We start from the raw sequence: 11,963 nt of genomic DNA on the forward strand, positions 1-11,963 counted from the left end.
ATTTATAGAAAACACTTTGTGATCATAGGAAAACCCCTCCCCCCAAAACAAAGTTTGCTTTCAAAGGTGTCTTCAAGGAAATAAAGACTTTAAAAAGTTTTGCTTTGCACAGAAAACTATGTACAGTGTGTGCATCTACTCTTTATTGTATCGTCTAGCTACTTGGTGTGTGGGTGTATGTGCATGTGAGTATATGTATGCTTATGTGTGTATATGTGTGTCAAAGCATGCATTTATATTATTATATCTGTGTTGAGAATTTCCCACCAGAGCAGATACACAGTAAAAGGCAGTAGGAAATATTGGGAAATGTTTATTCAAAACTAAACTCAGCCATTCATTCATTAACTTGTGCCCATTATAAGTTATTCAGCCCCTCTGAAGCTCAGTATTTCCTAATGTAAAATGGGAAAAAATGAGGATTAGTAATAGCACATATACTATTGGGTTTTTGGAAAAGTCATGATGCATGTTTGCAACAGATGACACTAGTTCATTTTTGGAAGTACTGGAGTCATTTGCATCTATGTTATTACTATGTCATTTGACATCTGACAGTTCTAGCTTCATTCTAAAAAACCATTGAGTGATTTGGTTGAGTTTTGGAGATTTTACAAGTTGAAGATGGAAGACCAAACTGTGCATTTTTGCCATATTTTACTGTTTTACTTCCATAAAGAGAACAGGCATCAAGCTTGTGAAAAATTGCATAAAGTTTGCAGTGACAATGCTCTATGAGAATGTTAGTGCCAACGATGGTCACGAAATTCCGTGCTGGTAATTTTGATCTCAATGACACTCCTCAGGCAGGGAGGCCCACTGAGGTTGATGATGACAAAATAAAGGCATTGATCGAGTCAAACCCATGTTACACAACACAAGAGACTGCATAAACATTGAACATCCATCATTCAAGCATTCACAACCACCTGAAGAAGCTGGGATATGTAAGCAAGCTCGATATTTGGGTTCCGCATCAACTAAAAGAAGTTCATTTGACGACGAGTATAAACATCTGCAATATGCTCATTAAATGTGAGGAAAAAGATCCTTTTTTGAAGTTACTGATAACTGGTGATGAGAAGTGGATTGTTGACAACAATGTGGTGTGCAAACGGTCTTGGTCCTGACATGATGTTTCCCCTCAAACGACATCGAAAGCAGACATTCATCAGAGGCAGGTTATGCTCTCAGTGTGGTGGGATTTTTAAGGTGTCGTGTTTTTCAAGCTCCTACCAAGGAACCGAACAATCAATTCCAATGTGTACTGTAGGCAATTGGATAGTTGAAACGAATCCATCATCCAGAAACGTCCAGAGCTTGTTAATTATAAAGGAGTTGTGTTTCATCGCGACAACGCGAGACCACACACAAGTTTGATCACCCGTCAAAAATTATTGGAAAGGGCCGGTGCAGTGGCTCAGTTGGTTAAGAGCTCGCTCAGGAGTTTGAGCTCTGAGCAACACTGGTTCGATTCCTGGCCTGAGCTGAGCAGCTGCTGAGCTGCCAACAGGTGGCAGGATGGTTCAGCTTAAAAAAAAATTATTGGAAAAAGAAAAAATTATTGGATCTTGGATGGGATGTGTCGCCACACCCACCATGCTTGCCTGACCTTGCGCCATCAGACTTCCATTTGTTTTGATCTCTTCAAAACTCCTTGCGTGGTATAACATTCAATTCAGATGAGGCTGTAAATCAGTACCTTGTTCAGTTTTTCGCAAATAAAGACAGGTCTTTCTATGAACGAGGAATTATGAAGCTCACTGAAAGATGGCAAAAGGTTATCGAACAAAATGGGCAATATATCATTGATTGATCTTTGTTCTTTATATAAATAAATGACCTTTGAAAAACATAGACAAAATACGTCATAACTTTTCCGACAACCCAATATTATATATACATTATATCAGATGTGTGTGTATACAATGAATGATAGGCATAATTATCACCATTGTTATTACTATTGTTCATTATATTTGGCTAATTGCTTGGTAAGATTTTCAGAAAGAAGACCTAAATATTAGGGTCAGGCTGTGTATACCTAGTGTACTTCCATTCCTGAGATCTATGGCTCTTCATACTGCGTGTGTCATCGTCACCAACCACAATTATTTATTGGAATGTTTATACAGTACTTTATTTTTACAAGTTGCTTTTCAACATTTGAAATCCTTTGTTCTTAAAGTAACTCTGGAGTTGTGTCACCCTGTCCATTTTGCTGATTTGGAGACTGAAGCCTCAGATGCTCAAGTGATTAACCTGTGATTAGCTGACTGGTGCTAGAGCTGAGATCAAGCTCAGGTTTTATTCTATGAAGCTCCACCCCTCCTACCTTTCTCTATGTGGTCTCTAAGTCAGCAACCGGCCAAGCACTTTGGTGTGCAGGTAGAATTTATCATCCAAAGCAGAACATATTGGTGGGTGAAAAGGGATGCTGTTATTAATTATGCTGTGACTAAGAATAAATGAGGCCAAGCAGAATATAGGTTCACACTGGTCAGGATATAAAGAACAAGGCATGCTTTTAAACTCTGGCTTCCTTAGAAAACAGGTTCAGAGTAGAAATATAATTAAAACAAACAAACAAGAAACCCCACCTTAACATAGAAGAGAAAGGTAAGTGATAACAGCTATTCAGACAAGGGAAATATATTCCTTAGGCAAAGGGGGATGCTTTAATCATTTCTAAGATTCCCAGACTTAATAGCATGTCTAGAATATAGCAGAAGCTCAATAAATGTTTGTTAAAATGACTTGGATTTCTTTGAGTTGAGGTGCTCGGTGGAAATGAGGGAGGGGGAGAAATAATCAAAATTCACTCAAAGTCTTTTCACTTGGCCCATGGTGTAATAAATTTGTGATTATTACATGCCCTTTTCTATAGGGGCAAACTTGAAATGTCATCATGCACTCAGGATGTAAAACCCAGTGCATACTACGCTATGGCTAATCGCATTGTGGAGGAGGATTTGGGCAACAAGGCAGAAATAATGAAATTCATTTTCTGTTCGAGCAAGAAATATCTTTGTTGTAAATATTAATCCCAAAATAATAGGCTGATTTCATTAATGTTGGTCAAATGGGTTATATAATTGAAATGATGTGTTCAATTCAATCAAAAGGGCCCATACTGTGTTCTTGGATAGTCACAGCTCTGTTTTGTATATGCTAATTAATGCAATGTTTTTCTTTTCATGTATTACTAACATCTGATACCACTGCTAAGTGGATACATTTCAATCTGCCCAATAATATTGCATAGTCCTGTATTTCTAGTGAGTGCACCTGGAATTTATTTTGATAGGAGTTGCTACATTTTGGGAAATTCCTCTGAATGAGTTGCAAGAGGCATCAGGGGTAGAATTTGTGGGTGTGTCAGTTTGGTGGATAAAGAAACCTAGGTGACACACAATAGCTTTGTGGTTGGCTAGGCACACACCCTTCAGTTTACTGGGCTTCAGGGGTTAGGTCTGGGAATATTTAGATGAAGAGCCATAAGGTAGAAAGATTGGTGTATGAGGAACTAATCCTGACATCCAAGGCTAGTATCTACCACTTCTCATTAAACCTTCCCAAGCCTCACTAATTGGATTGCAGTCTGCAATGATTTTCCTCAGGAGAAGTACTTTTGGCATCAGAGGGAAAGTAAGATACAGTGATTAAAAAGTACCTACTGGAATCAAGAACTCTGCCTTCTAGATCTGTCTGTGCCACTGATGAAATGAAGGTCTTTGGTCAAGCCACAAAGCTTTTCTGGGCTTCAATTTCCCATCTTCGAAATGAGTGCTTGGCACAAAGTATGCCTGAAGTTCTTTGTGTTCCTAGTGACACTTTCTGCTCCACTTTCTGCAAACATTTTTCATCTTTCTGTGGTGAAAACTCTCCTCACTGCTAGCAGAATGAGGAGACTCTACTACTACTGAAAAATCTTTTAAAACAAAGGCTGCTTCTGAGTTTTCACTTTTCCTTCCAAACTTTATTGTGAAATTTTGCTCTCGTCCTCTTCTGATTTTAACCAACCTCAGATGTCCTGAAAACAAAGACGCTGGTAGTTTTCAAAGGTCTAAATGTTGGGAGAATTGTTAAGTAAAAAGTAAGTTATATTAACTGCAATTATTTGTAACTTTACTTAAGAAAGTGCTTTAGTTCATCTACTAGAACGATTCCACATTCACATTCAAATTTTTAAGAAATTTTTGCATAGTTGGAAATTGACCAAAAAGCTTCCAAAAATAAAGGTGGAAATTTTTCTGAGTTGCACTCTCCTGTAGGAGTAAGACTTGTAACATTTTCCTAACTAGCCTGTGCAATGACCCGTGGCTAGACGATGAGACATGTAAATGAAAATGAAAACACCATCCTCAGGAGGGGAAAGGGCAGTCAGAACAGTATGTTCCAACAGAACCTAAACACAGGCAGACAGAAGGGCCCATTCACCAAGGATAAGAGAGAAACTCCTCAAACACCAAGAAGATCACAGGGAAGGGCACCCATCCATGTCTTGGCTATGGCTAATAGATTTCCTGTTAATGATTAAGTAGGAAGAATCCATGGAGCACACAGCCTCGGTGATTTCTCAAATCCCAGAATGAAGCCTCTGCCAGGTGACTTGAAGGTCTATTAATGATCACTGAAGGTAAAACCTGCTTGTTGACAGCTTCCTACTTTTTCTTGAGAAATTATTTAGCTCCTCTGGGATAACTGTACAGAGCTTTTGATAAAAATATTAAAATTCTATTTAGATGTACAACGTTTTAATGCAAATTTTTAACCATAAAAACCAAACGCTCCATTCAGTTAAATTAATAGAATTACAAAAAGATGTAATGATAGCAATTAAGTCTTGAAAATGCAAATTTTATAGTCAAGGACAATTACCTCATTTATAGTATATTGGAATGGTGCCAGATGAAGGTAATTTAGATCCCCCAGCTCACAGTTACATCATGATGGATATCTTCATTTCATTAGTACAACAAAGATGGGTGAGAAGTTAGACAATACATTAAAAAAAAAGAACTAAAGAGTATTTGACCTTTATAGTATAACTAGAACCAGAATTCATTCACTAATTTATCAAGTATTTAATGAGTACCAATTATCTAAAATATTAGTGATACATTTTTTTCTACCTTAGAGGAAAAAAAAAAACCTCTTTATTTTAGCATCCACAAAACACTGTTTTTTAGGGAGATCAGATTTCTTCAAAACCAGGACAAGTTTTTGGTGCTTGGTGTGTATCTCTATGCACTGTGCAGATGACCTGATTTCATGTTGATTGGAGCGATACCAAGGCTCCCTGAAAAAGAACAATGGAGTTTTCACTAATTATCTTCTCTTTTATTTCAGCATGCTTAAAATAATTTTTGGTGTCTTCAAATCATACAGCTGTGAAATTGTACTACTTAAATGATTATTTTTGACAGTTTTATATTTTACTATGTATTTCCTAATGCTCTTTGTTTTAATATTATTATCTTGGCTGCAGTTCATTTGCACAACATCCAAAGCACGTTATCCTGTCCACGTTACAGGAAGATGACTAACTTTACCAAAGAGAGAGAGAGAGGGAATTTAATAACAGGAGTGTAGGTTTTTCAAGCACCTGTGTCCATATTTTCTTAATGTAATTTTTCTGCTTAAATTCATTAAAATCTACAGGGCCCATAATCTCCTCTTTTTCCCTCTAGAGGGCACTAGATCACACTCCTACAGATAAAAGGAGTCAAATCTAAGACCTACTTGCTGCTATTAAAATTTTCCCCTAGAGTCATTATCTCCGGAGAGGAAATTACTCCTGTAAAAAGGAGCCAATGACTATAGAGCAGGTGATTTACTCCTTGCTACATAGCTCCTGGGCAGAGGGAAACCAACGTGCTCAGGTGACAGAGGGATGGTGGTGGTTAATAGGTGGGCTTTGAAGACAGACTGCCCAAGTCCATACATGGCTCAGGCACTTCCTGGGTATGTAATGGGCAAATCATTGAATCATTCTGTGCCCCAGTTTCCTCATCTGTAATATAAGGAAAATAATAACACCTGCTCCATAGTGTGGTTGTGAGAACTGAAAATAATAATACATAATAATAATAATACATAATAATAATAATAATAATAATAAGACAGTAGATAGAATACGGACTGCCAACAGCAAGCACTCAATAAGTATTAGTTATTATTTTTTATCCCTTTTTGGGAACCTAATCCCCAATAAAGATTCTGTAATTCTGCCCCTGGGATTTATTCTTTAATCCTGATCACTCAAATGGGCAAGGCCTATTAGAACTTTCTGAGAGAAATACGCAACTCCTTTATACAGAATAGATGTTGGCTCAATGCACTTTTAAAGATGCTTATGCTACTGATATAATAGATATCATAACATAAGGTAAACCTCTTTAAATTCAGAGTGACATGATAACTCTGTAGTTTTTCTCTCGTGGTTGCTTTTAAGCAATAAGCTCCAAACATCTAGAGTTTGTTCTAATGAAAGCTACTAGGAATATCTACTGGAAAAACAAACAAACAAACAAACAAAACAAGTAATACACATGCTAGGAAAATGGCCTTTCTTCAGTATATAGTTTTCTGTTTATTTTCTCTGGTTTCTTTTAATGTCATGTATAGTAAGAGTCATCAAGGATTTTCCTCCTTAAAACTCACTAGCTATTAATAGAAGGACCAATATGGTTTTGAAAATATCAATCCTTGTTTCTAGTTATGATGTTCAAGTTTTTGTAAATTCATTTTCTTGGTTAATTTAGCTAGTATTTTTTGTTAAGTGTGTAAGGCAATGGATGTCAACTAAACTTGTTGTAAATATTTTGCAATGTATGTATGTCAAGTCATTATGTACCTTAAACTTATAATGTTACATGTCAATTATATTTCAGTGAAAGTGGAAGGAAAAAAAATAGCTAGCAGCATGAAAGTCTTCCCCAAATATCCATCTTGATGATGGTAGTATTGGTAATATTCTATCTCCTTTCTCCTCCTGATATTTATATTTATTTTTTGAGGTAAATTTTTCAAACATTCTTTTTCAATGCTCAAAAAGAACTGCTTAACTAATATTTTGAATGACATATACTGATAGTGAATGCCCAAAGCATGACTTACACAAAAGCAATGTAGAAAATCTTATAAATTTTTGGTTATAAAGGCGTTCAAATAAATTTTTTTTCTTTTTTAAGATTTTTATTGGGGAATTGGAAACAGTGCTGGGGAATTGGGTGAGGGGAACAGACAAGTTGCTGTCGTTTTTTGTTCTTCAGTCTAGTTGTAGAGGACGTTGCTTCACTGGCCCAAGTTGGCACCATCATTGCGCTCTTCCCAGGCGAGGCACATCAGTCGCCGGCTTCTGGACAGCAGCTCACTGTGGCTGCTGGCTACACACGGTAGCCCATGGCAACCCATTGCCACAGGGGCTGCAGCCTACGCCGTCGCTGGCGACTCACAGCAGCCCAGCTCCAGGTTGAGCTGTTGTTCAGCATCTTAGCTGTGGAGGGCAGTGTTCACTGGCCCTCATATGTGGGATCCGAACCGGGGCCCTCTGGCGTCCCAAGCCAGTTCTTAACCATCGCACCACTCGGCTGGCCCCGTTCAAATAAATTTTTAAAATAACCTGTCTTTGGTGCTCTCATCAGTGATAGGAATTCACCAGTGAGTTAACTGATAGTCTGTGCCATACCTAACCACTAAGAAACCTGACTTTGCCCTGGAAACGCATTTAGGCTAAAATTAACAGACAACATTTCTTCACCTGGATTGCATTTCTAAAACTGTCAGATTCTCAAGTGCCTCATAAATATTTCAAATATATTTATATTGATTTACAGAACTGGTTTGGTCATTATTAATGAACTAATCAATTATCTTAATATCTGGTTAGATAGCCAGGTAGCGCAGCCTAACAATCAAATGAGCTCTACATATGAGTTATCTGTTAGCATTCTGTGGTCTGATCTATGGGCGGTATGGCACCAATTTTTTTAGATTCATTCAGAATGAATACACAAGATGAAGGAAAAATTATATATGTCTTTTCCCTCTTTGTTATGAATAAGTCTATATTATGTAATGATGCGAATACACCCTTACTCCTTAGCATCATGATAGAATTAAAAGCTAAAACTTCATTGTCCTGTTCAAAAGGAGAAATGAATCAATGCCCTTACTTAAAATGGTTTCCTATGCAAAGCCATCAAATTTCTATTATTAGAGAAAACAAAGGTGCGTCTGACACCCTAGCTGCTGTGTCTCTGTTGTAAAATTCCTGTCTGTGATCATAATAGGATATTGATTAGTTTGGATGCCATACAAAGCTGAATTGCATTTCTTGGTGGAGCACTAAAGGTCACTGTTTGATTACTCAATAACTTTTCAAATACAAGAAATGCTATTTAAAAGTATGCTTGAGTGATTGAGCTCTGATATAAGAGGAAGATGGGGTGGGCAATGGTACTTCTTTCATAATGATAGATGTTAAATTCGCAGATCATCTTTTATTTACATTCAAGATGCTGTAATAATTTATATACTAGCACATAAAACATGAAATTAAATTATGAATGTAATTTTTACATGCTGTGATCCATGTGATCCCTAACCTATGAAACATGTAATTCAGTTGACTTTTTAGGTATTAATTGAGTTTGTCACTGGGGACATCATATATTTAATAACATTTATTTTCTGTGGTTAGAAATTTAAGTTATTTTGTATTACATTATTAAAAATATGAAAAATATAGATCTATAAAAAGGATAAAATTATCCATAATTCTGATATTCTGGTTAATTTCTTTTTTTTATTTTGTTCTGCACTTTCTTGAAATAATTATTTTATTTTTCAATTACAGTTGACATACAATATTATATTAGTTTTAGGTGTACAATATAGCGATTAGACATTTATATAACTTCTGAAGTGATCACTGCAATAAATCTAGTACCCATCTGACACCATACATGGTTATTATAATACTATTGACTATATTCCTTCTGCTATACTTTATATCCCCATGACTATTTTGTAATGAAAAATTTGTACTTTTTAATCCCTTGCTCTTTTTCATCCATTCCCCCAACCACCCTCCCATCTGACAATCATCAAAATGTTTTCTGTATCTATGAATTTTTTCACTTTGTTTGTTCATTTATTTTACTCATTAGAATCCACATGTAAGTGAAATTATATGGCATGTGTCTTTCCCTGACTTCCTTTACTCAGCATAATACCCTTTAGGTCCCTCCATGCTGTTGCAGATGGCAAGATTTCCTTCTTTTTTACAGCTGAGTAATATAATATTCCATTGATTATATGTACTACCTCTTCTTTATCCATTCACCCATCGACGGACACCCAGGATGACGCCACATCTTGGCCATTGTAAACAATGTGTGATGAATATATGGACGCACATGTCCCTTCAAAGTATTGTTTTGGGTTTCTTTGGATAAATTCCCAGAAGTGGGAATACTGGAAACTTCTTTGTCTCTTATTAAAGCCTTTGTTTTAAAGTCTTTATTTTGTCTGTTATAAGTATTGCTATCCCAGCTTTTTTTTTTTTTACCATTTCATAAAATATCCTTTTCCATCCCTTTACCTTCAGTTTCTGTGGGTCTTTCAATCTAAAGTGAGTCTCTTGCAGGCAGCATATGTAATGGCTTTCATTCTTATCCATTCAGTCACCCTATGTCTTTTGTTTAGAGCATTTAATACATTTACATTGAAAGTAATTGTTGATAGATATGTAGTTATAGCCATTTTCTTACTCATAATATTTATCTTTTTTTTTCTTCTTCTTCTACTTAAAGAAGTCGCATTAACATTTCTTATAATAATGGTTTGGTGCTTATGAACTCCTTTAGCTTTTTCTTGTCCGGGAAGCTCTTTATCTTTCCTTCCATTTTAAATGATAGCTTTGCTTAGTATAGTAATATTGATTGTAGGTTCTTGCTTTTCATCATTTTGAATATTTTGTGCAAATCCCCTCTGGCCTAAAAGTTTCTGTTGAGAAATCAGCTGACAGTCTTATGGGAACTTTCTTGTAGGTAACTAACTGCTTTTCTCTTGCTGCTTTTAAGATTCTCTCTTTGTTTTTGACATTTGGCATTTTAATTATGATGTGTCTTGGTGTGGGCCTGTTTGAGTTCATATTGTTTGGAAATCTGTGTTTTCTGGGCTTGTATGTCTATTTCTTTCACCTGGTTAAAAAAGTTTTCATTATTATGTTTTCAAATGGATTTTCAATTCCTTGCTCTCTCTCTTCTCGTTCTGGTACCCCTATGATCCAAATGTTGATATACTTGATGTTGTCCCATAGGCCCCTTTAACTATCCTCATTTTGTTTGATTCTTTTTCCTTTTTGCTGTTCTGATTGGGTGTTTTCTGCTACCTTATCTTCCAAATTGCTAATCACAAACTTTGCTTCATCTAATCTACTGTTGATTCCCTCTAATGTAGTCTTCACTTCCAAATGGTTCTTTTTTATGTTTTCTATCTCCACTTACTATCTCTTTCTTGAAGTTCTCATTGAGCATCCTTATAAGCAGTGTTTTGAACTCTGCATCTGGTAGATTGCTTGTCTCCATTTTGTTTAGTTTTTTTTTTTTTCTGGAGCTTTGTTCTGTTCTTTCATTTGGGACATGTTTCTTTGTCTCCCCATTTTGGCTGCCTCCCTCTTTCAGTTTCTATGTATTAGGTAGGGCTGCTATGTCTCCCAGTCTTAGTAGAATGGCCTTATGTAGTAAGTGTCCTATGAGGCACAGGGATACAGTCTTCATGGTCACCTAAGCCTGGGGCTCCAGCTGTGTCCCTTGTGTGGGTCTCCCCTGTTGTAGTTGAGTCTTGGTTTCTGTTTGCATATCAATGGAAGGGATTGACTCTCAGGCTCATTGGTTGTGAGGATGGGCCATGAATACAGTGGTGGAATTGTGGTGCAGGGGCTGACACTACAGAGCAGAATTCACTTTAGCTGTGATGCCTGCCTGGTCTGCCCTTTGTGTGTGTCATTTGTGGAGGTGGTTGGGTGGTGTTCTGGTGTGGTCTGAAGCTGGCCACTGGGTATATTTGTTCAGGGGTCTCTTGCAGGAGGGGGGGTCTGGTGCAGACCAAGGGCCACTGCTGCCTGTGTCCAGATCAGGATCACTTGTTTGAGCTACAAAGTGATCTGCAGATGGTTGCCACTTGTGCTACACTTGGAGGGCTTGGGAGAGGCTAAGCTGTGAACCGAGGCTGGCTGCCACTGGTGCCAAGATTGGGGCTGCTTAGCAACAGGTACAAGGCACATGGAGCCCAGATGCTGTTTGCTTGGGGTTTTAAGCAAGTCCACAGCATGAGTCAAAATAGGCCATTTGTATGGAAAAGTCACTGGAAGAAGCTTTAGTGGGTCAGCAAGTTGGGTGAGGCAGGGTCTCAGAGAATCACCAAGGTTAGGTGAATGGTGCTAGCCAGGTTAGTGGAGACTCAGATATAGCAGCTACCTGAGTCTGCATGCTAAGAGGTGGGAGGGCTCAACAAAGAAACAATGGATTCTGCCAGTTCCTTTATCTGGGAGAAAGCTGCCCCTCCAGCCCCTGTCTTGAAACCAGACAATTCAGTTCCTCTCCATAAGTCCCTGGCATCCCTCAAGCTACGGCCCCAACACTGGAGCTCAGGGCAAGTGAGTCTGTCAGCAGGTAAGTCAGATTGTGGGCCCTTTAGGAGGAGCTTCTGGGACTCCAGCTGCCCTCCATCTCACTCAGCTACAATCTCCGCTGGTTTTCACAGCCAGAAGCTGTGGGGACTTCTCTTCTTAGCACTGGAAACATGGGTGGGGAGTCTGGTGTGGGGCTGGGACCACTATACCTCTGCAGCTGAAATATCCATCCTTATTTGTAACCACTACACCTGGGTATGGGGACTAGCCCGTTGGACATTTCTGTCCCTCCTAACAGTCTCAATGTGGCTTCTTCTGT

This window comes from Hipposideros armiger, unplaced genomic scaffold (assembly GCF_001890085.2).
Source record: "Hipposideros armiger isolate ML-2016 unplaced genomic scaffold, ASM189008v1 scaffold_259, whole genome shotgun sequence".
Lineage (NCBI taxonomy): Eukaryota > Metazoa > Chordata > Mammalia > Chiroptera > Hipposideridae > Hipposideros > Hipposideros armiger.